Genomic DNA, 27,379 nt, shown 5'->3' with positions numbered 1-27,379 from the left:
CTGAACCCATTTCTTTCATCCTCAACTCCAACCTCTCCTCCTTGGTGAAGACGCTTCCCACCTACATCCATGAAACTAACTGTGCACTCCACCTCTTCAGTAACGTCCAGCTCCCCAGCCTCCAGCACCTTTTCTTCATTATGGATGCACACTCCTTATATATTCATAGCCCACAAGGATGGCCTTCAGGCCCTCAGCTTCTTCTTCTCCAACAGACCCATCCAGTCCCCCTTCACCAATACCTTCCTCCATCTCACTGAACTGGTCCTTACCCTTAATAACCTTTCCTTTAACTCTTCCGATTTTCTCCAAATCCAGGGGTTGGCCATGGACACTGAGATGGGTCCTAGTTACTCCTGCCTCTTTGTCAGCCATGTCAAACAATCCCTCTTCAGTACCTACATAGGCATTGTGCCTCAACTCTTCCACATTTACATTGATGACTGCATCAGTGCAGCATCCTACTCCCAGGCTGAACTGGAGAAGTTTATCAACTTCACCAACAACTTCCACTCTGCCCTTAAATTCACTTGTTCTACCTTGGACACTTCCCTCCCTTTCCTTGACCTCTCCATTTCTACCTCCAGTGTCAGTCTACACTGGAGAACAGACTGACACTTACTATAAACCCACAGAATCTCATAACTGCCTAGGCTACATCTCCTCCCACCAAGTATCTTGCAAGAACCTCACCCATGGTTCTGATTCTTCAGCCTCGTCTGCATCTGCTCAGGCGAGGAGATATTCCACTTCTAAGTGTCCCAGATGTCATCCTATTTTGAACAGCGTGCTGTTCCCCCTCAGTCATCCAGACAAACTCATTCGCAACTCCATTTACTGCTTCACTGAACAAAACCCCTCCCCTGCCAAATGCAGTAAAGACAGGGCTCCCTTGTCCTCACCTACTACCCCACAAGTCTCCACATCCAACACATCATCCTTTTGCCAACTCCAACTAGACCCCACCATAAAGAACGCCTTCCCCTCCCGACCCCTCTCTGCCTTACACAAGGATTGTTCCCTTTGCCAATCGTTGGTTTATGCCACTCACCCCACCAACCTCCCTGAACCCCCTTCCTCTGCAACCTTAAAAGATGCAAAATCTGCCAGCACACTACTCCCTTCACCTCCGTCTAGGGCCCCAAACAGTCCTTCCAGGTGATACAGAGGTTCACCTGCCACTTCTCCAATCTAGTTTACTGTATCCACTGCTCCCAATGTGGTCTTCTCTCTATGGCACAGAGTCTGTCCTTGTTGCTAAGAAGGGAAGGGGGAAGACAAGTAGAGAATTCGTCATTGTGGACTCCATTGTGGACAGATAGGAGGTTCTTTGGAATAGAAGAGAGTCATGACTGGTGCGTTGCCTCCCACGTGCCAGGGTTCGTGTTGTCTCGGATCGAGTTTTCGGCATCCTCGAGGGGAGGACAGCAACCCCAAGTTGTAGCCCACATTAGTACTAATGACATAGGTAGGAAAAGGAATGGGGAGTTAAGGCAGAAACTCAGGGAGCTAGGATAGAATCTTAGTGGGAGAATACACAAAGTTGATATCTCTGGTTTGTTGCCCGTGCCACAGGCTAGGAAGGTGAGGAATAGGAAGAGAGAGGAGTTGAACATGTGGCTACAGGGATGGTGCAGGAGGGAATATTTTGGATTTCAGGATAATTGGGGTTTATTCTGAGGTAGGTGGGACCTCTACAAACAGGATGGTCTGCACCTGAACCAGAGAGTACCAATATCCTGGGGGGAAGATTTGCAAATGCTCTTCAGGAGTGTTTAAACTAATTCAGCAGGGGGTTAGGAACCTAAATTGTAGTTCCAGTGTCCAGGAGGTTGAGAGTAGTGAGGTCAGAAATTAGGTTTCAAGGTCACAAGAGTTCATCAGCAAACAGGAAAGTGGTTTGAAGTGTGTCTACTTCAATGCTATGAGCTTGCAGCATGGGTTGGTACCTGGGACTTCATCCTTGTGGACATTTCAGAGACATGGATAGGGCATGGACAGGAATGGTTATTGCAGGTTCCAAGATTTTGATGTTTTAATAAGAGCAGAAAAGATGGTAAAAGAAGGGGAGGTATGCATTGTTTGTCAATGGCACTATTATGATGGCAGAAAGGATGTTTGAGGTAGTATGAGTTGAGGTGAGAAACAGGAAAGGAGAGGTCACCCTATTTGGGAGTTTTCTAGAGACCTCCAAATAGTTCCAGAAATGTAGATAAAAGGATAGATAATTCTGGATAGGAATGAGAGTAACAGGTTAGTTGTTATGGGGGATTTTAACTTTTCAAATATTGACTGGAAATACTATAGCTTGAGTACTTTAGATGAGTCTGATCCTGACAAATTTGTGCAGGATGGTTTCCTGATACAGTATGTAGACAAGCCAACAAAGGACAAGGCCACATTGGATTTGGTACTGGGTAATGAACGTGGCCAGGTGTTAGATTTGGAGGTAGGTGAGCATTTGGGTTACAGTGACGAATTTTCAGTTACATTTACTGTAGCGATGGAAAGAGATAGGTATATAATTCAGGGCAAGAGTTATTGCTGGGGTAAAGGCAATCCCGATGTGATTAAGCAAGATTTAGGATGCATAGGATAGGGAAGGAAACTGCAGTGGATGGATACAATTGAAGTGTGGAGCTTATTCAAGGATTAGCTACTGAGTGTTTTTGATAAGTATGTACCTGTCAGGCAGGGAGGAAGTTGTCGAGCGAGGAAGCCATAGTTTAATAAAGAAGTTGAATCTCTTGTCAAGAGGAAGAAGAAGACTTATGCTTGGATGAGACGTGAAGACTCAGTTAGGGTTCTTGAGAGTTACATGTTAGCCAGAAAAGGCCCAAAAAGAGAGCTAAGAAGAGCAACGAGGGGACATGAGAAGTCGTGGCAGAAAGGATCAAGGAAAACCCTAAAACTTTCTATAGGTATATCAGGAATAAAAGAATGACCGACGAATGATTAGGGCTAATCAAGGATAGTTGTGGGAAGTTATGCGTGGAGTCAGAGAAGATAGGGGAAGTGCTAACTGAATACTTTTCATCAGTATTCACGCTGGAAAAAGACAATGTCACCAAGGAAATGCGGAGATGGTGCTATTGGAATTGATGGGATTAAGGTTCACAAGGAGGATGTGTTAGCAATACTGGAAAGTGTGAAAATAGGTAAGTCCCTTGGCCGGATGGGATTTACCCTAGAATTCTCTAGTGGGGAAATTGCAGAGTTTTTGAGTTTGATCTTTATGTCGTCATTGTCTACAGGAATAGTGCCAGTAGAGTGGAGGATAGCAAATGTTGTCCCCTTGTTCAAGAGTAGAGACTGTCCTGATAAGCCTTACTTTGGTTGTGGGCAAACTGTCGGGAAAGAGATAGAAGTTATAATCATCTAGAGAGAAATAAGTTGATTAGGGATAGTCAACACAGTTTTGTAAAGGGTAGGTCATGCCTGACAAACATGATTGAGTACTTTGAGAAGGTGACCAAACAAGAGGATAAGGGAAAAACGGTTGATGTGGTGTATATGAATTTCAATAAGGCGCTTAATAAGGTTCCCCAGGGTAGACTTTTGCAGAAAATATGGAGGCATGGGATTGAGGGTGATTTAATGGTTTGGATAAGACATTGGCTAGCTGAAAGAAGACAGAAGGTGGTGGCTTATGGGAAGTGTTCAGCTTGGAGTTCAATTAGTAGTGGTGTACTGCAAGGATTATTTTGAGGCTGCTGTTGCTTGTCATTTTCATAAATGACCCAGATGAGGGCATAGAAGGATGGGTTAGTAAATTTACAGATGATAGTAAGATCAGTGGAATTGTGGATAGTGCTGAAGGATGTTGCAGGTTAAAGAGAAACATAGATAAACTGCAGAGCTTGGCTGAGAGGTGACAAATAGAGTTTAATGTGGAAAAGTGTGAAGTGATTCACTTTGGAAGAAACAACAAGAATAAAGACTACATGGCTATTGGTAAGATTCTTGGTAGTGTAGATGAGCAAAGAGATCTCAGTGTCCAGGTACATCAATCCCTGAAAGTTGCCACCAGGTTGATAGGGTTGTTAAGAAGTCACAAGGTGTGTTAGGTTTTATTGCTAAAAGGATTGAGTTTTGGAGCCAAAAGGTCATGCTGCATCTGTATAAAACTCTTCTTCAGCCGCACTTGGTGCATTGCATACAGTGCTGGTCAACACATTATCGGAAGGATGTGGTAGCCTTGGAATGGATTCAAAGGAGATTCACTAGGATGTTGCCTGATATGGAGGGAAGGTCTTACGAGGAAAGGCTGAGGACTTCAGACTGTTTTTGTTAGTGCGAAGAAGGTTGAGAAATGACTTAAATAAGATGTATAAAATAATCAGAGGGTTAGATGGGTTAGACAATGAGAGCCTTTTTTCCTCAGATGGTGATGGCTAGCACGAGGGGACATAGCTCTTAATTGAGGGGAGATAGATATAGGACAGATGTCAGAGGTAGTTTCTTTACTCAGAGAGTAGTAGGGTCATAGAATGCAATGCCTATAACAGTAGTAGACTCACCAACTTTAAGGGTTTTTTTTAATGGTCATTGGAAAAGCAATTGGCTTCAGATTTGTTCTACAGGTCAGTAAAACATTGAGGGCTGAAAGACCGAAAGTGCATTATAATGTTCTATGTTCTACGTTCTATGTCAGGGAGCTGAAACATAAATAAGTGGCATGTTTCCTGAGCATCTCAGCCAGGCCCACAGGGGCTAATGTGACCTCCCAGCCACCACCCATTTTAATTCGTGTTCACATTCCCTTTCCAACATGACCTTCCTTGGTCACTTCTATGGCACAATGATTCAGACTTCAAATTTGAGGAACAACAACTCATCTTCCACCTAGGCAGCCTACGGCCCAGAAGACTCAATATTCAACTCAAATAACCTCCTTTCCCATCCCCTGACTCCCTTTCCAGCACCCCTTCCCTTCCATTCCTCCAATCAACCCTTCCTTCCAGCTACCAACTGAATTTATTCCTCCCATCAATCAACCAGGATGTACCCTCTATCTGTGTTCACCTCTCACTGCCTCTCCACTCCACCCCTCTATCCATCCTGAACGCTCTCCCAAACCCTCTTTATCTGCAGCTCCCGTCACACCAACTCCCAGTCCTGAAGGAGGGTTATACCCGAAACATTGATTTCTCCGCCACCATTAGATGACTGGAGGAAGAATGCTTCATCACCCACCTTGTGATCCTTCATCAACATCAACTTCACTAGTTTCCTAGTCTGCTCTGTCCCCAACTCATCCCAGATCCAACCTCCAACTCGACACTGCCCTCTTGATCTGTCCTACCTGTCTATCTTCCTTCCCACCTACCCGCTCCAGAAGTCTCTCTGACCTATCACTATCACCCCTCATCTGCATCAACCTATCACCTTCCCAACTACCATCCTCCGCCCCCACCCTCCTATTAATCCCTCAATCCACAGAAGTATCAGTGACATGTAGATTGGCGAGGGTGCCTGAAGTAGACGTTGCTTCCTGTTACGGGTTTCTTCCGCCTCGGAACCCTTCAAGCCCCGGACATCAATGTGGACTTCACCAATTTCCTCATTTCCCCTCCCCCCACCTTACCCCAGTTCCAACCTTCCAGCTCAGCATCATCCTCATGATCTGTCCGACCTGTCAAACTTCCTTCCCACCTATCCCCTCCGCCTTCCTCTCTGACCTATCACCTTTACTCCACCTCCATGCTCCTATTGCACTTTCAGCTACCTTCTCCCCAGCTCCACTCTTTCCCATTTATCTCTCTACTCCCAAGGCTCCCAGCCTCATTCCTGATGAAGGGCTCCAGCCCAAAACGTCGATTTTCCTTCTCTTCGGATGCTGTCTGATATTCTGTGCTTTTCCAGCAACACACTCCCAACTCCTTTTCTTCCTGTTACGTTCCTTTCCATATGTCTGGCAGGTATACCCTTTTGCACTCAGCCAGCTTTGTCAGTAGCGATTCTACCAAGCCACTTAAAGGACTTTGATATTCTCCAGCCAGTACACATTCTGTGCCCTTACTGCCATCACTGCTTTCTTCCCCCCCCCCCAGTGCTGGCCAACATGTAAAGCTAGTGACTTTGCAGTCAAGGGAGTATGGTAGACAGGGGTCAGCTGGAACTTGCCTTGTTTCTGTTTTGAATAATGTTATGAGTCTTAATGGGGTTCATAGTTAATATGTAGAACATCCTGAGTATCTCATTCTGAAATAGAACATAGAACAGTACAGCATAGAACTGGCCCTTCAGCCCACGATGTTGTGCTGACCATTGATCCTCATGTAAGGTAAACCTAACGGATGAAGCCTCAAATTTCTGTGACCATATGCATGTCCAACAGTCTCTTAAATGTCCCCAATGACCTCGCTTCCACAATTGCTGCTGGCTATACATTCCATGTTCCTGCAACTCTCTGCATAAAGAATCCACCTCTGATATCCCCTCTATACTTTCTACCAAACAGCTTAAAACTATGACCCCTCGTGTTAACAATTTCTGCCCTGGGAAAAGTCTCTGTCTATCAACTCTATCTATGCCTCTCATTATCTTGTACACCTCAATTAGGTCCCCTCTCTTCCTTCTTTTTTCCAATGAAAAATGTCCGAGCTCAGTCAACCTCTCTTTGTAAGATAAGCCCTCCATTCCAGGCAGCATCCTGGTAAACCTCCTCTGAACCCTCTCCAAAGCATCCACATCTTTCCTATAATAGGGCGACCAGAACTGGACACAGTATTCCAAGTGCGGTCTAACCAAAGTTTTATAGAGCTGCAACAAGATCTCACAGCTCTTAAATTCAATCCCCCTGTTAATGAAAGCCAAAACACCATATGATTTCTTAACAACCCTGTCCACTTGGGTGGCAATTTTAAGGGATCTATGTACCTGCACACCAAGATCCCTCTGTTCCTCCACACTGCCAAGAATCCTGTCTTTAATCCTCTACTCAACTTTCAAGTTCGACCTTCCAAAATGCATCACTTCGCATTTATCCAGGTTGAACTCCATCTGCCACCTCTCAGCCCATCTCTGCATCCTGTCAATGTCCCGATGCAGCCTACAATAGTCCTCTATACAATGACACCTCCAACCTTTGTGTGTTCTGCAAACTTGCTAACCTATCCTTTAATCTCCTCATCCAAGTCATTAATAAGAAATATAAAGAGTAGAGGCCCAAGAACAGAGCCCCGTGGAACACCACTCACCATTGACTTCCAGGCAGAATACTTTCCGCCCACTACCACTCGCTGTCTTCTGTCGACCAGCCAATTCTGTATCCAGACAGCTAAATTTCCCTGTATTCCATTCCTCCTGACCTTCTGAATGAGCCTACTATAGGGAATCTTATCAAATGCGTTGCTGAAGTCCATATACACCTCATCCACCGTTCGACCCTCATCAACTTGTCTAGTAATATCCTCAAAGAACTCAGCAAGATTTGTGAGGCATGACCTGCCCCTCACAAAGCCGTGCTGACTGCATTTAATCAAGCCGTGCTCTTCCAGATGGTCATATATCCTATCCCTCAGAATCCTTTCGAACACCTTGCAGACCACAGACGTGAGACTTACTGGTCTGTAATTGCCGGGGATTTCCCTATTCCTTTTCTTGAAGAGAGGAATTACATTTGTCACCCTCCAGTCCTCAGGTACGACTCCGGTGGAGTGCGAGGATGCAAAAATCTTCACAAGCAGCAAAGCAAAGCAGACGAAGCCAAATCTGGTCTAGCCCTGGCGACTTGTCAATCTTAATGTTTGTCAAATTTTCATAACATCAGCTTCCTCAATCTCTAGCCATTCCAGCATGCTTACTTGCTCCTCAATGCTTTCATTCACTTTTTTTCTTTTGTAAAGACAGAAGCAAGAAACTCGTTTAGGGCTTCCCCTACCTCCTCAGACTCTATACACAAGTTCCCTATGTTATCCCTCATCGGCCCTATTCTTTCTTTGATCATCTCCCTAATCCTTCCTGCCAAGCCTTTTTCGTGCTCCCTCCTGGCTCTCCTCAGACAATTTTTGAGCCCCTTTCTCGCCTGCCTGTAATCCTCTAGAGCTGAGCAAGATCATTGCTTCCTCCACCTTACATAAGCTGCCTTCTTTCTTTTGACGAGATGCTCCTCCACTCTCGTCATCCAAGGTTCCTTTATCTTACCCCTTCTTGCCGGTCTCAGAGGGAACGCATTTATGCATCACTCGCAACAATTGTTCCTTAAACAGTCTCCACATGTCTATAGTGCCCTTTCCATGAAACAATTGTTCCCAGTCTAAATGCATATTACTGTGCCGCTACATTTGTCAAATATCCTGCTGTTAGGACAGGACAGGCCCAGGAGTAATAATTGGTGGTACTTTTGCTTGACTAGCCTTTGGAGCAGCTCTTTCAGTTATCGTGTAACCCCCTCCAATGGTTGTAAGACCGATGTTGCAAAGTTATTGGAATGGTATATTATTTTGTTTTGGATGCCTAGCCAAATGCTGTGTAGTCCGTCCAGTTTTAATGTTTTTCATTTTTTTTTGTGTAGCAGTTCACTGTGAAACAGATAATTGTAACCATTTGACAAGTGATTGTCTTATTATATTCCAGACAGCAGTTAAGAGCCAATCACATTGCGCTAGCTCTGGACTTACATGTAGGAATGACCAAATAAGGACATTAGATCTTCTCCCCTAAAGATCATTCATGAATCGTATGCGTTTTAATACTCCTTGCTTCCTTCATGACACCATTTTAAAACTAATTTTTAATTCCAGAATTATTAATTACATTTAAATTTCACCAGGTACTAATGTGGAATTTGAATCCTTGTCTCTCGAATATTAACTGTGGTCACTGGATTACTGAACTACGCTAGCAAAATCACAATTACATCACCAAGTGCAATGCTTTGTTCAAGGAAGATAGTGAAGCAGCCCTTAACCATATGCAACAAGTCCTGGACAATACTGAAGCATGGATAGATAAGCAGTATTTGTCCAATACAATTTCCACCTATGGCCGTTACCAGTAAGAGAGAATCTCTTCATAATTAAACATAATATCCATTGTTGTATTTCCCACCATCAACACACTGGACACTGCAATGGAGCAGACGCTTAACTGCAGTCGCCATATAAATATTGTCATAACAAGGGCAGATGAAATGCTCATCGATCACAGTCTGTCACCATTTGTAAGGCTTAAGTCAGATGAGGGAAGAATAGTCCCCACATGGCAGAATGAATGTGACTCAAAAAGCTCAACACAATCAAGGACAACCCTGTTGCTCAGCACTCCATTCATCCTCTTTATTATTTATTTCCTCCTTCGCTGATTCACAGTGGTAGTAGTGTTTAACAGATTCATGTTACGCTGCAGCAAAATGAGAAGCCTGCTTTGGCAGCGAATTTCAAATCCTCAAACTCTACTAATTACATGAACAACAGAGTTTTGGGAACACCGTCATAGTCAAGTTCTTCTCCAAATCAAATGTCATCCTGACTTGGAACATATTACTGTTCCTTCACTGTTTCTAGCTCCTTAATAGTTTTCCAAGTGTCTCTGGGCCAGACGAACCGTGGCAGTTCAAGAACTTTTTTCATTATTACATTATTAGCAGCCATTAGGAATGAGCAAATATTGTTGGCCTTGCCAACGACATTCATCTTGTAGCATTGCAATGCGTCTGTAAGTCTGCATATTTGATTAGTAGAACACTTCTGTTCGACTGTTCACCTCAAGGATGTGCGGACAGAGTTGCAGAATCTGGTAGGGAGTATGAGGTTTCCCTGAGTGCATTTCGCTCTCCAAACAATATTCAGTTCTAATTCTGACAAATCATTCAGGGAATGGGTAAAACTAGAGAAAAGTCCACGGCGCTATGACAGGCCCAGAGATGATAGAAAGGTTGAGAAAGGGAAGTGATACGGATCCTGTTGTTCACTGGTTGCAGGTTAAATGATGTCATTGAGCATCTGCAGAGTGCATTGAATGGGTCTGGGGCAGACGGACAGTCCATAGTCTTGGTCCATTTCAGTACCAAGTGAAAAACAATGGTAGAAAGAGGAAGCAGGTCTTGGAAGCAGATTTTCGTGAGTTAGAAAGGAGACTGTCAAGCAGACGAATGGACTAATCTCCCAATGTCACACGTTCGTGAGTGTAGGAAGAGGAGGATAAAGCAGATGAATATATGATTGAAAAGGCAGGTTCAGAGGAAGTGTTTTAGGTGTTTGGGATAATTAGTGGGGGATGTGACACCTCAAGAGGTTAGATATGTTGCCACTTTTCGTGAGAGGCGGTTTGCTACTGGGGAGATTTAAAACGAACTAGACAGAGGGATGGGAATGAGAAGTTAGTAATGCAATGTAAAGTCAAAGCACATATTTGTGAAAGACCGATAGCAGTCAAGGAAGAATTAGTAAGTCATTAGGTGGAGTCAGACTAAGAATAAATATACAGTAATAATGTCCAATACAAATTGGCAATTGAAGTATGTGAATGCATGGAATGTGTTAAAAAGTGTTGGTGTTCTACAATTCTCACATCGACCCGGTTGAAAGTAGAGCAAAGTTGGCTACCAAATATTCCTAGATGCAGTGTTCAGGAAAGGATCTGGAAGAAACATGAAAGTGGGGAAATTGCATTTATTAAAGAAACTATCAGCCTGCTGAAGAAAAAAAAATCCTAGTGAGCGCAAGGACACAACCTATCTGGTTAGAGTTAAAGAACCACAGAGGTACCAATATGTTACTAAGTAGCATCATGTTACCATGTACATCCCATAGATCACAAACTGGTGAGAAGGATATAGAAAAGCACATCTGTAAGCAAACTAATGACAGGTACAAAACTATTGAACAGTTATTATGCAGTATTTTTATGATCTTACTCTGGATTGAAATGGTCAAAGTGGCAACGGGAGGAAACAATTTCTGGTATATAGAACATAGAACATAGAAGGATACAGCGCAGTACAGGCCCTTCGGCCCTCGATGTTGCGCCGACCGAATCCTACCTAACCTATACTAGCCCAATAACTTCCAAATGCCTATCCAATGCCCGCTTAAATGACCATAAGGAAGGAGAGTTCACCACTGATACGGGCAGGGCATTCCATGAACTCACAACCCGCTGTGTGAAGAATCTACCCCTAACATCTGTCCTATACCTACCACCCCTTAATTTAAAGCTATGTCCCCTAGTAACACCTGACTCCATTAGCGGTAAAAGGTTCTTAGTATCTACCCTATCTAAACCCCTAATCATCTTATACACTTCTATCAGATCTCCCCTAAACCTTCTCTTCTCCAATGAGAACAGCCCCAAGTGCCTCAGCCTTTCCTCATAAGATTTTCCTACCATTCCAGGCAACATCCTGGTAAACCTCCTCTGCACTCGTTCTAAAGCTTCCACATCCTTCCTATAGTATGGCGACCAAAACTGCACACAATACTCCAGATGAGGCCTCACCAGAGTCTTATACAACTGCAACATGACCTCAGGACTCCGGAACTCAATTCCTCTGCCAATAAAGCCCAGTACACCATATGCCTTCCTCACAGCACTATTTACCTGGGTGGCAACTTTCAGAGATCTGTGTACATAGACACCAAGATCCCTCTGCTCATCCACACTACCAAGTAGCCTACCATTAGCCCAGTAATCCATCATCTTGTTATTCCTACCAAAGTGAACGACTTCGCACTTAGCTACATTGAATTCCATTTGCCACATTTCCGCCCAGCTCTGCAACTTATCTATATCCCGCTGTAACCTACCACTTCCTTCCTCACTATCCACAACTCCACCGACTTTTGTGTCATCCGCAAACTTGCTTACCCAGCTTTCAAGTCCTTGCTCTAGATCATTTATAAAGATAACAAAAAGCAATGGTCCCAAAACAGATCCTTGTGGTACACCGCTAGTAACTGCGCTCCAAGATGAACATAATCCATCAACTACTACCCTCTGTCTCCTTCCAGCCAGCCAATTCCTAATCCAAACCTCTAATGTATCCTCAATGCCATACCTCCGAAGTTTTAGCATTAGCCTACCATGGGGAACCTTATCGAACGCCTTACTAAAATCCATATACACAACATCTACTGCTTTACCCTCATCCACTTCCTTAGTCACCTTCTCAAAGAACTCAATAAGGTTTGTGAGGCACGACCTGCCCTTCACAAAACCATGCTGGCTATCCCTGATCACGTTATTCCTACCCAGATGTTCATAAATCTTATCCCTTACCATTCTCTCTAAGACTTTGCCCACCACTGAAGTCAGACTCACTGGCCTATAGTTACTAGGGCTATCCCTACTCCCTTTCTTGAACAATGGGACCACATTCGCTATCCTCCAGTCCTCTGGTACTATTCCCGTAGACAATGACGACATAAAAATCCAGGCCAATGGCTCTGCTATCTCCTCCCTAGCTTCCCATAGGATCCTGGGGTAAATGCCATCAGACCCAGGAGACTTATCTATATTCATCCTTTCCAATATTCCCAAAACCTCCTCCCTGCATATTTCCAGGGCATCCATTCTAATTATTTGTGATTCCATATTCACATCAGCAACAGTGTCCTGTTCCTGAGTGAATACTGATGAAAAGTACTGATTTAATGTCTCTCCAATCTCCTCCGCCTCCACACACAACTTCCCACTACTATCCTTGACTGGACCGATACCTACCCTAGTCATCCTTTTATTCTTGACATACCTATAGAAAGCCTTTGGGTTTTCCCTAATCCTACCAGCTAAAGACTTTTCATGTCCCCTTCTCGCTTCTCTTAGCTCCCTCTTTAGCTCCTTCCTGGCTACCTTATAACTCTCAATCGCCCCAACTGAACCTTCACGCCTCATCTTTACATATGCCGCCTTCTTCCCTTTCACAAGGGACTCCAATTCCTTACTAAACCACGGCTGCCTCACAAGGCCCTTTACACCATGCCTGACTGGTACATACCTATCGAGGACACGCAGTAGCTGCTCCTTGAACAATCCCCACATCTCATTAGTGTTCTTCTCTTGAAGCCTGTTTTTCCAATCCACACATCCTAAGTCATGCCTCACTGCATCATAATTTCCCTGCCCCCAGCTATAGCTCTTGCCCTGCGGCGCACGATTATCCCTCTCCATCACTAAAGTAAAAGTCACCGAGTTGTGGTCACTGTCCCCGAAGTGCTCACCTACCTCCAAGTCTAACACCTGGCCTGGTTCATTACCTAGAACCAAATCCAATATAGCCTCCCCTCTTGTTGGCCTGTCGACATATTGTGTCAGGAAACCCTCCTGCACACATTGTACAAACACCGACCCATCCAATGAACTCGAGCTATAGCTCTCCCAGTCAATATCTGGGAAGTTAAAGTCCCCCATAACAACCACCCTGCTACCTTCACTCTTTTCCTGAATCATCCTCGCAATATTATTCTCTACTTCTCTAGGACTATTAGGAGGCCTGTAGAAAACACCTAACAGGGTGACCTCACCTTTCCTATTTCTAACCTCAGCCCAAACTACCTCAGATGGCAAGTCCTCTTCCATCGTCCATTCCACTGCTGTGATACTGTCTTTGACAAGTAATGCCACGCCTCCCCCTTTTTTACCCCCATGTCTGATCCTACTAAAACATTTGAACCCTGGAACGTGCAACAGCCATTCTTGTCCCTGTTCTACCCACGTCTCTGTAATGGCCACAACATCGAAGTCCCAGGTACCAACCCACGCTGCAAGTTCACCTACCTTATTCCTTATACTTCTGGCACTGAAGTATACACACTTCAATCCACCTTTCTGGTTACAGGCACCCTCCTTAGAGATCGCTGCATTATTCCTAACCTCCCTACACTCAAGGTCCTGTACCCTAAAGCTACAGTCCTGGTTCCCATGCCCCCGCGGAGTTAGTTTAAACCCTCCCAAAGAGCACTAGCAAACCTCCCCGCAAGGATACTGGTGCCCCTCAGGTTCAGGTGTAGCCCATCCTTTTTATAGAGGTCCCACCTTCCCCAGAAAGGACCCCAGTTGTCCAGAAACCGGAATCCCTCCCTCCTGCACCATCCCTGTAGCCACGCATTTAACTGCTCTCTCTCCCTATTCCTCGACTCTCTATCACGTGGCACGGGTAACAAACCAGAGACTACAACTCTGTTTGTTCTAACTCGGAGCTTCCAACCTAGCTCCCTGAAAGCCTGTCTGACATCCTCACCCTTCTTCCTACCTATATCGTTGGTGCCAACGTGGACCACGATCTGGGGCTGCTCCCCCTCCCCCTTAAGGACCCGGAAAACACGATCAGCGACATCACGTACCCTTGCACCTGGGAGGCAACATACCAAACGTGAGTCCCTGTCGCCCCCACAAAACCGTCTGTCTGTACCCCTCACTATCGAGTCCCCAAGAACAATTGCTCTACCTTTCTCCACCCTACCCTTCTGAGCAACGGGGCCAGGCTCCGTGCCAGAGGCCTGAACCTCGTTGCTTGCCCCTGGTAAGTCATCCCCCCCACAAGTATCCAAAACGGTATACTTGTTCTTGAGGGGAATGACCGCAGGGGGTCCCTGCACTGGCTTCCTCCTCCCACTCCCCCTCACTGTCACCCATCTATCTTGAACTTTCGGAGTAACTACTTTATATTCTAAAGTATGTTCTAGAGCAAGATACATCCCAGCTTAATGACATATCTGAGAATGAGATTAGTCAAGTGGACCGAAGGATGTCAATATGGAAGCACTTAGTGAATATTCAATAACTCATTTAGCCCAGGCATGAAGATGTTGAAGGAATAAGCCAAAGTGTTTTTAAGAAGTCGAATGACAGTTGAGTCAATAGGGAAGAGATGAGGATAAAACAATTTGAAATCAACGATGAATACCAACGTAGTAGCAGAGATTTCATTGCCACGTGGGGAGATGAGGTGTCTTTGAGGGCCAGGTTACCCATAAAGAAGGACTCCATTCCTGGAAAATGGAAGAAGGCAGCCGCATTTCTCGTGTGATCTCCACTTGCACCAACAAGCTCACTAAACGCATGCAAAATTACCCTGGAGCTGAGTCAATCGAGTGGCACGACTGGCCATTTGCCAACTTCACTGCTGTTGAAAATGCCTTGGGCAGCTGGATGATATCGGACACTTCTCCTAACACCTTACCATATCATTTTCAAATTTTCGCACTTGCAAGCCATTGCCAATGGGCAGATATAATCCAGTTCAGTGTGTTCATAAAGGTAATATGCTGGATGTACTTTCAACATATTTTAAAAAGACATTTGCTAAAGTTCGATACTGTGGGTGCATTAGCAAATTAAAACCTATGGTATAAAAGGGGATGTTTTGCAGATAGATAGAAAGTTGGCTGAGTGATGGAAGTGGAGAATAGTGCTGAATGGTTCTTGCTCCATCTGAAGGGAGATTGATGATGGGGTTCCTCATTTGTCCGTACTAGAACTGCTGCATCTCTTCATTTGTGATCTAAAATAAGGCCATAGTTTCATTACTTTAGAGTACTGCAGACGAACAGTGGTAGAATGGACAGACATATGATGGATTAAATTTACCTTAGACAAATGTGGGGTGACATATTTTCGCAAAAGAAATGAATGGAATAGATACAATGCAGTATAAAAGATACAATTATAAAAGTGGCGAAGGAACAGAAGGACATATGAGTATAAGTAAAGTATTAAAGTCGGTGGGTTGGTTGGAAAACTGCTTAACATGACATTCAGGCTCCTGGGCTAAAAAAGAGCATAGACTGTAAAAGCAAAGAATTTCTGGTGAATCTGTATAACGCACAAATACGGTATTGTAATATAGGAATAAAGACATTTTCAGCAATTATTTGGGGCTTTTGTGAGAACAGAAGTACAATTTAGGTTTTGATATTCCTGCCTGATGTTTACTTGCCTTAGCAGGGATTAAAAAGCTTCACTGGACTGATTTCTTGGATGAACAGCTTGTTTTATGGGGGTAATTGAGTAGAATAGGTCTACATATCCTGAGCTTTGTGAAAAAGATAGACAAAGTCATTGATTTTTAAAGCCGTCCTAGAGATCTTTGCAGTGTTGTTGCTCCCAATTGGTGGGTCTAGAACTAAGGGTCTGAAGAAAGGGTGCTGACAATTTAAGGCTAAAAAGGAGAAATTCCATCACTGTTTGGAGTTCTCTACCCTGTCTTTGCATCTATAGCCACTTTGATTCAGTGTTCCGACACATCCTTCCCTTTTCGCTCTTCTCTTCTGAAAAGAAATGTCACTTTGACCAGTAGTGCCTGACACAGCAGCAGGGCAGATTATCGGAACATCTCTAAAAAATTAGTGTGAATGTCTATTGAGGTGCTCCTTGAAAGAAATTCAACATTGACAGTGACGAGCGCAGTGGTTAAAGCAAAAATTGCTGTTAATTGCGACAGGAGCTTGACACTATGTAGGGATGGAAAGACTTATACATTTCAACCTGAACGATAATATGAAATGCAGACAGAAGCATTTTCAGCTGCCGTCTGGACTTACGATGAATAATTTTCTCCAGGCCATGGTTATGCATTACCCTCAGAATGTTGATTTAATGTATTTTTGTTTGATTTGATTTGTTATTGTCACATGTACCTAGGTACAGCTAAAAGTTTTATTTTGCATGCAGATCATGCCATGCCGGTACATTAGGGTAATAGAACAGAGGAATACCATGTTAGGGCTTGTGGGAAGGAGCACAAAAGTTGAGATCAACATTAAATTTAGAATTTGAGAGGTATATTCAGAAGTCTAATAACATGGGAAAAGAAGCTGTTGATAAATCTGTTGGTGCGTTTACACTTTTGTATCGTCTGCCCGAGGAAGAGAGTATAACCAGGGTGGGAGAGGTCTTTGATTATGTTGACTGCCTTCCTGGAACAGCGAGAAGTGTAGATGGAGTCAACGAACGGACTTAACATTTTTGGAGTTATCATTAAGAGTGAAAGGCATGCTGCATAAATGAAAAGCCTCATTGCTTTCAACATCAGTGTAACACAGGTAGGCAAGGCAGGAAATTCAAAGCCAAATAAGGGAATCATTTCAGGGGCAAATTATTTTCAAGCCATTGTCTAGCTTCTGAGAAGTTGCAGTCATTTCAACACATCACAAGCAGCGAGTGAATCTGCAAATACATCTACAAATATAGATGGCTCCTTCACAGCCGTCAAAAAAAGAGAAAACATCGGAAATATTTCAGCTCTCTGCTTGATGAACCAATCCCACCTCCGAATAAATGGAAAGTAAAAATCTATTATTCAATCCGAGAAAATGTGGTAAAAAGAGTTAATTTCATTTTGGCGGCTAATAGGATTTAAAACAGCCAAATCACGAAAGTCTATAGGTGTTAAGTGCGCTCTAACTGTGCTCCCATTGTATAAACTTTCTGTACTGTATAGAGTTTTCAAATGTTATTTTAACTTACTTTGGAATGAAGTGAAAAGTGGACTTTGCTTAAATTATTTCTTCTTTTCTAAACGAAAGTGAACGTCCTAATGTGTGAAAATACAAGGATTTTAAAAATATCTTATATTTCTACTTGTGTAAACTAATTACAGAAATGCGATGGCGTCCGTGTATTGATGGTTAGGGAAGTTAAAGATGTTGGGGAGAGATATTGCTGAGGGGGAAAGTGAAATGATGTAAAATGTAGGATTAAATAGGGAAATATATTCACATAACTAGTTTTTTAAAATATTAATGACGATTCGTGTTAAATTGAATTGCTATTGACATATGCTCACATACAAAACACAACGCATCTCAGAAATGAACCGGATCATTTATTAAATAAATGCTTCCATTTTGCAGTTACCAAGACAAATTGTTTCTACCGCAACCATATTTAAGTTACTATTGTGTGCCTTGCGCGTACCAAGAGAAATAACTGCACGCGAATAACTAAAGCCGTCTTCACGCATAAATGCCGTGGACAACAGCTTGCAGCAAGTGACTTTATTCTCTCCTGTCACTCACAGCCTGATCTCCTGATGCTTTGCTTGAGCTGAGATGAGAGAGACTCGTGTGTAACGCCGCAGGTGTAGACTTCGTGTGAGTTCCACTGGGCGGCGGTCAGGGTCAGATAACTGCTCACACTGTATGTCTGGTCGGTGTCCCGCACCGTCTGAGTAGTCTGGACACCACTGTCCGTGGTCTCACCGTCCACACTCCAGGAAACTTCCACCGAACCAGGGAAGAAATGATTCACCAGACACACCAGGGTCGCTGTGTCATCTGCGGAGATCTGATCGGGCGACGGCGGGAGAAGAGATACCGAAGGGCGAGTCGCTTCCCGGGTTGGAATGAAACAATTTGCGGTTATTAATTGTTTTTAAATAATGCGTTTGTACAACCCATATCACACTCAGCTATATTGAAGCACTTTACCGGACAGTAGCGCCCACATTTCTGAATCAGAAAGTGAAGTCCTATGCCAAATACTTATGGAGAAAGTAACGAATAACTATGATGAATTAAATGCAACCTTTAACATCACAAAAACAAAAGGTGCAATAGCACTATTTGGAAAGCAATTATCAAGAACAATATTTATCATTCAACCAATGTTAATAAAATATTGGTCATGACCACGTGATAATATTTGAATGTTGCTGCACCCAACTTTGCCAACAAATGCTGCTGCGACACAACTCTCAGAGGACGGGAGAGGCGCTACGCAAATACCAATCCTCTTCTCAGGTTACCCTCAATCTTAGCAAGGATGAGTGGATTTAATCGCAATTCGTGGATCGATTTGCCAGAGGCTTGGCTTCTTTCTATTCTTTGACGGCATAGAAACATTGGATGTGGATCAGGAGTAGGCCATTCGGCCCTTCGAGCCTGCTATTAAGCAAGTCTGTGTCTATCGAACAAAACTAAAATCGGTATTCTCCACAGCCCACACTGAAATTATTTTCTTAACAAACAAGCATACATTTCATTACATCGAGAAAAGAGGTGTATTCCCAAAGAGGAAACAAATAAAGATTCACAACAGCAACACGATGTTTCAGTTTTGAAGAATAACCACCTGGATATGTTAACTTACATGCAGTTGCAAAAGATCTAAGGACGAAACGTACATGCAGCGCAGTAAAATGGCCGTTGGCTTCAACAACATAAAAAATGACAACCAATAATGAGGGGAAAATACTGGGCGCTGCCATTACAATGAGATTTACACCAACCAGCCCATTGTGCCTCGGACCCATAATTACTTGTGATTTGGAAGTGCCCATGTTCGACTGGGGTAGACGAAGTTAAAAATTACAAAACACCAAATTATAGCCCAGCAGGTTTATTGGGAAACACTAGCTTTCGGAGCATTGTTCCTGTAGGAAAGGAGCAGCGATCCGAAAGCTAGTGCTTCCAAATAAACCTGTTGGACTATAATCTGGTGTTGTGTGATTTTTAACTGCATTATTACTTAAACAGTGTTGGAAATTGAATTTGATTCTGACTAAATGCAACGCATCTCTGTCTGAATATTGCCATGACAAACTCAAAGAAATAGGATGACCCATTTCGCTTTGCCGAGATTTAAGGAAGCAAATAAAAGCGTTTACATATTAATATTGTCTCCCATGACCTCTGAGAATTGCCCCTCAGTAGATGAAGTGATTTAAAATTACAATCATTGTAGTAATTTAAGACATTTGACGGCAAGTTCCTATAAATTGCAACTCGATTATAATCCGATGGGTTGCTTTACTAGCATTGGTTGAAGGCTGAATATTGATCGTGATAGTCTTCCTCAACTTTAGCACATTTGGATATTTTTATGCCCCATTAACAACTGCTTATCGTCCATTTTTATGTCTCCTTCTATTTTTACAAAAGAAAGTCGATGACATTGAGTTCAGGAGCAAAGGAGCCATGTGTAAATAAATCAAGAATCGACCCACAGCAAATAATTCGTTACACGAGGTGCGCAGAGGGACGTATTCTCATAGAAACGATCAGAATAAAACAAACAACTGCAGATACTGGAGATCTGAACCGCAGACATTGCTGGAGAAACTCGGCAGTATTTATATAACGAAAATAGTATTAACGTTGAGTTCCTGCAGAAGGCTCACTAGACTCCAATTGTTAACTCTGTTTTCTCTCTCCATAGATGCTACGAGACCTGGTGAATTTCTCTAGCAATTTCTGTTTTTGTACTCTCCAATGTTTACTCTGAGTTTTCTGGTACTGCCTTTGAATACTAGAGAGGTTCTTAGTGGTCACTGCACTCAATTTCATATTAACAACTTTCAAATGCATCAGGAGTTAAGAGAGGCGCCCATGTTTTCCAATCTATTGCTGTGGGTCGCTACCTTTTCACTCGTCTCTATCTCTCCGTCTGTCTCTGTCTCTCCTTTTGCATGATCACCATGAGTTCTGAAGAAGGGACACTGGACCGAAACATTAACTCTGCTTTCTCTCCTGCTCAATTTCTGCAGCAATTTCTGCTTTTGTTTCTGGTTTCCAGCACCCGCGGTTCGTTGTTTTTTCAATGCTACTGTTGAGTGAAACACTTCCAGGTTGTTTTTCAAATGATAGTAATTGTACCCGTTTAATTATTGTCCACCATTTCAGTCGATGTGTGAAACTGAATAGAGAATAAAACCAGTTCTTTCTTTAGATTTTGAAAATATATTTTACTCATATCCTTAATTAGCCATTGTATAAAAAGTTGGTTACGGTTCACAGCTCCATGTTGTTTCATGTATTTTGCTTTGTAATTCATGAATTAGCTATTAGCTATATTTCTGATCATATGTTGGATAAAAGAAAAAAAACATTGTTCAGAGTGAATGAAGCAAAAGCTACTTACTCAGGACAGTCAGTTTGGTCCCTCCACCGAAATAAAAAGCACCAGCCACAATAATAATCGGCATCATCCTCCGGTTGAACACTGCTGATTGTCAAATACGCCGCGTTTGTTGATGATTGACTTCTGCCAGAGAATCGATCAGGAACCCCAGAGCCTCTGCTATCGCTGTTAAGATCATGGTAGAGTAGGAATCGAGGAGCAGTCCCGGGTTTCTGCTGGTACCATCCTATGTCACTGTTCCCCAAATTTTCACCAGACACACTGCAACTAAATTTAACCGTCCCCTGCGGCTCGGTGGAAATCGATTTCGGTTGCGTTAATGTAATCTGCCCATTTGAACCTGTAACAAATAGAGCCATATTACAAGATGGCATTCATCTGATTGATAGTGTGTTTCTCCATACAACCTTATCTACAATGACATCTTGAGAACTTACAGACTGCAGCGATGAGCAGCGTTGAGATGAGACACACCCATTGGGACATCCTGAATTCAGAGTGTCGGGTAGGTTTGCAGACAAATGGTATGAACGTTTCCCAAGGTCGCCCTGTCTTATTAATGCTCAGAAGGAGGACATACTGACACGTGGTCATTTCATTATGCAAATACAGGTTGGTGTTACAAACCCCAATCGATAATTGATCCAAGTCACAGGATTTCCAAACAGAGCCAGGGACATTGGAAAATCACAAACAGCATTGAGTCAAAATACAACATCGTCTTGGCATTTCTAACTGCCTAAACAGCATGAAGAAAACAGTTTAAAGAAGAGTCGGGATCTATTGATCATTTTACTGTACACGGAAGGTTTAGGAAAAAGCCCCAATGAAGATAATGTGGGCAGCACGGTGGCACAGTGGTTAGCACTGCTGCCTCACAGCGCCTGAGACCCGGGTTCAATTCCCGACTCAGGCGACTGACTGTGTGGAGTTTGCACGTTCTTCCCGTGTCTGCGTGGGTTTCCTCCGGGTGCTCCGGTTTCCTCCCACAGTTCAAAGATGTGCGGGTCAGGTGAATTGGCCATGCTAAATTGCCCGTAGTGTTAGGTAAGGGGTAAATGTAAGGGTATGGGTGGGTTTCGCTTCGGCGGGTCGGTGTGGACTTGTTGGGCCGAAGGGCCTGTTTCCACACTGTAAGTCTAATCTAATCTAAAAATATAATGCTGATCTAACTGTACAATGTACAAAGACCATCTTCGTAAACGTCGAAATCAATATGGAGAAATTCAACCACATTCTGACAGCATATAAATTGAAACATGTTCAAGTACATTACCTGTACAACGAAGTAGCTTTGTGAAGAGTTAGAAGATATTAAAATGCATTTAGGGGAGTTTGTGTTTCAAGTGAATTTTCAAGGTAATTTATGCCTCACAATATTAACTGCTTTATTCGATATAAACATCAATCTATTTGGTTTGAATAATTAAACATTTTGACATTACTTTATTTCTGATTAGAGGCGGATGTTCGCAGGTAAAGGGACGGCTGGAAAATGGGAAGCCTTCAGAAATGAAATAACGAGAGTCCAGAGACAGTATTTTCCTGTTAGGTTGAAAGAAATGCTGGATGACTAAAGAAGTTGAGAGTTTGGTTAAGAAAAAGAAGGAAGCATATGTCAAGTATAGACAAGACAGATTGAATGAATTCTTACAAGAGTATAAAGGCAGTCGGAGTATAATTAAGAGGGAAATCAGGAGAGCAAAAAGGGGACTTGAGATAGCTTTGGCAAATAGAGCTAGGGAGAATCCAAAGCGTTCTTAATAGTATATTAAGGACAAAAGGGTAACTAGGGAGAGAATAGAGCCCTTCAAAGACCAGTAAGGTGGCCCTTGTGTGGAGCCACAGGAGATAGGGGAGATACTAAATGATTATTTTGTATCAGTGTTTACTGAGGAAAAGGACATGGAACATATAGAATGTAGGGAAATAAATGGTGACATCTTGAAAAATGTCCATATTACAAAGGATGGAGTGCTGGATGTCTTGAAACACATAAAAGTGGATAACTCCCCAGGACCTGATCAGGTGTACCCTAGAATTCTGTGGGAATCTAGGGAAGTGATTGCTGGGCCCCTTGCTGAGATATTTGTATCACTGATAGTCACGGGTGAGGTGTCAGAAGAGTAGAGGTTGGCTAATGTGATGCCACTGTTTAAGAAAGGTGTAGAGACAATGCAGGGAACTGTAGACCAGTGAACCTGAAGTCTGTGGTGGGCAAGTCGTTGGAGGGAGTCCTGAGGGACAGGATGTAGATATATTTGGAAAGCAAGTGCTGATGAGGGATAGCCAATGTGGCTATTTGCATGGGAAATCATGTCTCATGAACTTGATTGAATTTTTTGGAGAAGTAACAGAGGATTCGTGAGGGCAGAGCAGTAGGTGTGATCGATATGGACTTAAGTAAGGTGTTTGACAAGGTTCCCCATGGGAGACTGCTTAGCAAGGTTAGATCTCAGGGAAAACTAGCCATTTGGATACAAAACTGGCTCAACAGTAAAAGACAGAGGGTGGTAGTGGATGGTTGCTTTTCAGACTGGAGACCTGTGAACAGTGGAGAGCCACAAGGATCGGTGATGGGTCCACTACTTTTCATCATTTATGTAAATTATTTGGGTGTAAGCATAAGAGATACAGTTAGTAAATTTGCAGATGATACCAAAATTGGACATGCAGTGGATAGCAAAGAAGGAAACCTCATATTGCAACAGGATCTTGAACAGATGGGCCAATGGGCTGAGGAATGGCAGATGGAGTTTAATTTAGATAAATGCGAGGTGCTGCATTTTGTAAAAGCAAATCAGAGCATGGTTTATAAACTTTATAGTATGGGAAGTGTTGCTGAACAAAGGGACCTGGAATGCAGTTTCATAGCTGTGTGAAAGTAGAGTCAAAGGTAGATAGGATAGTGAAGAAGGCATTTGATATGCTTTTCTCTATTGGTCAGAGTATTGAGTACAGGAGTTGGGAGGCCATGTTGTGCCTGTACAGAACATTGGTTAGGCCACTTTTGGAATATTTCATGCAATTCTGATCACATTCCTATTGGAAGGATATTGTGAAACTTGAAGGGATTCAGAAAAGATTTACAAGGATGTTCAAAGTTAAAAATCACCCAATACCAGGTTATAGTCCAACAGGTTTAATTGGAAGCACTAGCTTTCGGAGCGCTGTTCCTTCATCAAGTGGCTGTGGAGTACTCAATTGTAAGACATAGAATTTATAGCAAAAGGTTACAATGTGATGTAACTGAAATTATATATTGAAAAATACTTGATTGTTTATTAGTTTCTCATCTGTTAGAATGACCACGTTAGTTTGACTTCTTTCATATGTAAATCACAAAACTTTTTTTTAATAAGTTACATTCTCGGTTTAACTTTTACAATTGGTGTCTGCCCAGATAATGTGTTGAAAGTGTTAGTCCCCTCTGTGCTGTTGACTGTGCCATAATGTTTAGACTGATTCTAATCTAAAAAATGAGCTAACAGAGTCTTACATGGATTCATGCAGTGTTTGAGCAAAGTACAATGTAACTCTGCAAGTACAAATTCACCCCACAAGTGGATGTGTGTATGTGTGCGTATGGGTTTGTGTGCGTGTGTGTGTTGTGTGTGTTTTGTGTGCGTGTGTGGTGGGGGGTTTTGAGTGTCTGTGAGAGAGAGTGCATATGTGTGTGTGAGAGTGAAAAGACTCACAATTCCCTGAGAGGATAATCTTCCTCATCTCTACCATAAAAAGCAACTCTTAGCTGTAAACTATGACCCCAATTCTAGATTTTCTCACAGGCGAAAACAACTTTTCCACATCCACCTTGTCAAGTCCCCTTAGGATCTTACATGCTTCTGTTGAGTCACCACTGTCTCTTCTAAATAACGCAATCTCCAGAGAGACAGAAGCAAAGTAGGTAGCAGGTAACATCCCTAACAAATATGAATCAATTAGCAATTCCTCCTTGGCTTCTTAAGGCATTGAAAACGAGTTCAGGAGACCACAAGAATTATAACTTATGCTTACAAGAATGCTTTCCTGCTTCTTTGCCAGTAACAAGGCCAGGAAACCTGTTTCTCATCTGTCCTATTCTCGAGGCAAAGAAACAGTAACACATCTTGCACGATTGAGAACGAGTTTGAAGGATGTTTTTGAGAGTAGGGGGCGCTGTTCAATAAATAAAGTTGCTAGTTCTGTGGACAAATACATTTGTCTGCAGTGTACCTCCTAATCAGGGAGATTTGATTCACTGGGCATGCAATCATGATAAATAATTCAGAATAGTAAATAGACCTCTGATGCTACAACAAAATAAATGAATATTTGAAGGTGTATTGTACAGGATGGTGTTTACTGGAAGTCAATGGCAATTGATAGCAAATCTAATTCATTGTTCTGTGAGTTGCAGGTGCCAGAGTTGGACTGGGATGTACAAAGTTAAAAATCACACAACACCAAATTATAGTCCAACAAGTTTATTTGGAAGCGCTAGCTCTCGGACCGCTGCTCTTTCATCAGGTGGTTGTGGAGTATAAGGGTGTAAGGCACAGAATTTATAGCAAAAGTTTACAGTGTGATGTAACTGAAAATATATATTGAAAAAGACCTTGATTGTTTGTTAAGTGTCTCATCTTTTACAATGAACATGTTGGTTTCTGTTCTTTCATATGTAAATTGCAGAACTTTTTAAAAGTTATATTCTCAAGTGAACTTTAACAATTGAAGTCGTATTGATCCATATAATGTACTTAAGGTGAGGGGTGCTCTGTGTGAGACTGTGCTACAATGTTCAGACTGATTCTAATCTAAAAATGAATTTACAGAATCTTACATGGATTCATGCAATTTATGAGCAAAATATAATGTAATTCTTCAAGTTATGTGGTAGCCATGTCTTTTTTTCCTGTAGGCTTGCCAATCCTGGTGTAGTTTGGAGGTATTGTCCCGATGTGTCTGAGGGTGAGAGCCAGTGCAGTCTGGTGGCAATGCCCAGCACAGTCTGGTGCCAAGCCCTGGTGCAATCTGCTTGAAAGACTGTAATGCTGAACCTTTTAAAGTTAATTTATTCATAAGATTTTGTACCCACGTGCCCTGTATCCAAGATGAAGACTGTAGTGCTGAACCTTTTATATCTTTATTTTACTAACTTATTCCTAACATCCTGTACCGAGGTACCTTTGTACCTAAGGTGTTGCTGTGAGTGATGCCTTTGTAAACCTTTCACTGCATTCATGTAAGTACATGTGACAATAAAACTAATTCAATCAAAGCAAGGACTTTAATGAATGGCACATGTAATGAAACCTTGCTCACTAGATTAAAATATCCAAAAGTAATTGCCAGTGGCAACATTCTCACTGACTTCTAGACCTGGCCCCAATCTCCCGATTATGGATACTATTGTTACCCCACCCCTTGTAAACTGATTAACTCTATTACAAAGTAGCTATCGATAATGGACATGCCACAGATTATAGGATCTGATTACGTCACTGCTGTAGTGCAGCCATCTGGTGTACCACGACTGTTGGCTATTCGTGGCAAGCTCCTCCAGGTGGTCTAATGAAATTTTTGTTCTATTCTTTCATGGGATGTGGATATTCGTGGCTAGCATTTATTGCCCATCCCTGGTCGCCCACAAATTCTAGAGTTACTTGTCTGCCACAACAAGTAAGAATGGCATACGTCTTTTGTAAGCACTTTGGTGAATCATATGGGCTTTTTACAATAATCGAAAATCCCTTTCCCACAACGTTAACTGGATGCCTGGATTAATGGTCTAAATATACCACTAGACCACTGCCTGCTTTAAAAAAGAAAATAGAATCTGGGAAGTTTCCACCTCTTATCAGCTCAAAGTTGTGCGCAGGAAAAGTAAAATCTCGTGTATTATTATGAAGTAGGTTAGGGGACAGAAAGCAATTGGTGCTTCAGAAGCAAATTGGAAGAATTAAATCAGATTAAAGGAAGAACTGAATTGCGTGTCTAAACAATTCTTATTGAATTCACAATCGTTCAAATTGTCAATAACAGGAAAGGCCAGCACTCTGCGCACGCGTAAACCGCACATCGGCATCATCACCGTGCGACGCTATGTGTTTCTGCGCCAAGATCTATTTACGCACGGGCGGAGAATGCCGAGGTGACGTCACCTCGTCCTGTGTCGTCATCACGCACTACAGAAAGTGCTGCGTCAGATTGAGAAGTAAGAACGAGGAGGAAGGGCAGAGTGAGGTGGGGGTGGTTACCGGAGTGAAATTTCACATCCGATAGGCGACACTATTTCTATGTATAGCATTATGTGAAAATGTTAAATCTAAACCATTGCTGTTAATGAAATTGAAATGTGTCAATGGGAAACAAGCTTAATGACAAAACACACTTCTAATAAAGAAAAAGCGGAAGGTGATTCCCAGAGCCACTGTCATTCTAGTACCGGACGCCTTCCGAAAAGGAAGGCTTCGGAGAAATGAACAAAATATTAGGGAGTTATGTGAGCTTTCAAGAGGGTAATACAGAAAGAGAACGAGAACCGTGTTCGTGGATCTCTGAACTATTCCACCCAGCTATGCTGCCTTTGCAAGAC

General features: G+C 42.7%; 1 pseudogene; it reads right to left on the bottom strand.

Moving 5' to 3' along the window:
* The window catches only part of LOC132827241 (immunoglobulin gamma-1 heavy chain-like), a 40,603-nt pseudogene extending 13,640 nt beyond the window's left edge, over positions 1–26,963 (bottom strand).
* Between the last annotated feature and the right edge of the window lie 416 nt (positions 26,964–27,379).

This window comes from Hemiscyllium ocellatum, chromosome 24, assembly GCF_020745735.1.
Source record: "Hemiscyllium ocellatum isolate sHemOce1 chromosome 24, sHemOce1.pat.X.cur, whole genome shotgun sequence".
NCBI classification, from domain to species: Eukaryota; Metazoa; Chordata; class Chondrichthyes; order Orectolobiformes; family Hemiscylliidae; genus Hemiscyllium; species Hemiscyllium ocellatum.
This window is presented reverse-complemented; position numbering and strand designations above follow the sequence as displayed.